The sequence below is a fragment of the Schistocerca nitens genome, chromosome 5 (genome assembly GCF_023898315.1).
Source record: "Schistocerca nitens isolate TAMUIC-IGC-003100 chromosome 5, iqSchNite1.1, whole genome shotgun sequence".
Lineage (NCBI taxonomy): Eukaryota > Metazoa > Arthropoda > Insecta > Orthoptera > Acrididae > Schistocerca > Schistocerca nitens.
The window spans coordinates 485,766,956-485,768,827 of NC_064618.1; the positions used below are offsets into that span (position 1 = coordinate 485,766,956).

The 1,872-nt window shown below is 39.4% G+C and overlaps 1 non-coding gene across 1 annotated transcript; it reads left to right on the forward strand.

Annotated features, from left to right (window-relative positions):
- Positions 1 to 1,525: 1,525 nt before the first annotated feature.
- Trnas-cga (transfer RNA serine (anticodon CGA)) lies at positions 1,526 to 1,600 on the forward strand. Its single transcript has one exon. It is a non-coding gene; the product is annotated as a tRNA-Ser (tRNA).
- The last annotated feature ends 272 nt before the right edge of the window (positions 1,601 to 1,872 follow it).

A 1,872-nucleotide genomic window follows, 5' to 3' on the forward strand; every position in this document is an offset into this window, starting at 1 on the left:
TCATACATCTTGCTCACCAGATGGTAGAGTTTTGTCAGGACTGGCTCTCCCATGGCTGTCAGTAGTTCTAATGGAATGTTGTCTACTCCCGGGGCCTTGTTTCGACTCAGGTCTTTCAGTGCTCTGTCAAACTCTTCACACAGTATCTTATCTCCCATTTCATCTGCATCTACATCCTCTTCGATTTCCATAATATTGTCCTCAAGTACATCGCCCTTGTATAGACCCTCTATATACTCCTTCCACCTTTCTGCTTTCCCTTCTTTGCTTAGAACTGGGTTTCCATCTGAGCTCTTTATATTCATACAAGTGGCTCTCTTTTCTCCAAAGGTCTCTCTAATTTTCCTGTAGGCAGTATCTATCTTGCCCCTAATGAGATAAGCCTCTACATCCTTACATTTGTCCTCTAGCCATCCCTGCTTAGCCATTTTCCACTTCCCGTCAATCTCATTTTTGAGACGTTTGTATTCCTCTTTGCCTGCTTTGTTTACTGCATTTTTATATTTTCTCCTTTCATCAATTAAATTCAGTATATCTTCTGTTACCCAAGGTTTTCTACTAACCCTCGTGTTTTTACCTACTTGATCCTCTGCTGCCTTCACTATTTCATCCCTCAAAGCTACCCATTCTTCTTCTACTGTATTTCTTTCCCCCATTCCTGACAATTGTTCCCTTATGCTCTCCCTGAAACCTTGTACAACCTCTGGTTTAGTCAATTTACCCAAGTCCCATCTCCTTAAATTCCCACCTTTTTGCAGTTTCTTCAGTTTTAATCTACAGTTCATAACCGAAAGATTGTGGTCAGAGTCCACATCTGCCCCTGGAAATGTTTACAATTTAAAACCTGGTTCCTAAATCTCTGTCTTACCATTATATAATCTATCTGATACATTTTAGTATCTCCAGGATTCTTCCATGTATACAACCTTCTTTCATGATTCTTGAACCAAATGTTAGCTATGATCAAGTTATGCTCTGTGCAAAAATTCTACCAGACGGCTTCCTCTTTCATTTCTTACCCCCAATCCATATTCACCTACTATGTTTCCTCCTCTCACTTTTCCTACTCTTGAATTACAATGACCCATGACTATTAAATTTTCATCTCCCTTCACTACCTGAATAATTTCTTTTATCTCATCATACATTTCATCAATTTCTTCATCATCTGCAGAGCTAGTTGGCATATAAAGTTGTACTACTGTAGTAAGCATGGGCTTCGTGTCTATCTTGGCCACAATAATGCGTTCACTATGCTGTTTGTAGTAGCTTACCCGCACTCCTATTTTTTTATTCATTATTAAACCTACTCCTGCATTACCCCTATTTGATGCTGTATTTATAACCCTGTATTCACCTGACCAAATGTCTTGTTCCTCCTGCCACCGAACATGAAAATAATAGAATTAAATTTTAGAAATATCTAAAATACTCATTCCGATATAAATAGGTTTATCTAATTTGTTTGGAAGGTAGGAGATGAGGTACTGGCGGAAGTAAAGCTGTGATGACGGGGAGTGATTCGTGCTTGGGTAGCTCAGTTGGTAGAGCACTTGCCCACGAAAGGCAAAGGTCCCGAGTTCGAGTCTCGGTCCAGCATGCAGTTTTAATCCGCCAGGAAGTTTTAATTTTTACTGTTTGGAATCTCTTAGTATTAATTACATTGTTATTGCTGTGTTAGGACGGGAATTTTTTGATGTGAAAAATTGTGGTTCTTATGTTAGGGAAAAAAAAGGGGGTATGATAATTGAGCTGATGGTTTCATTAGCTTTTATTGCCTGCTCTAGAACTCTCAAATGATAACTACTCATAGCTGGCTTGCTTCACGACAAGAAGACGGAGTGTAGTTCTTGTGTCCCTCTCCCCTCCTTA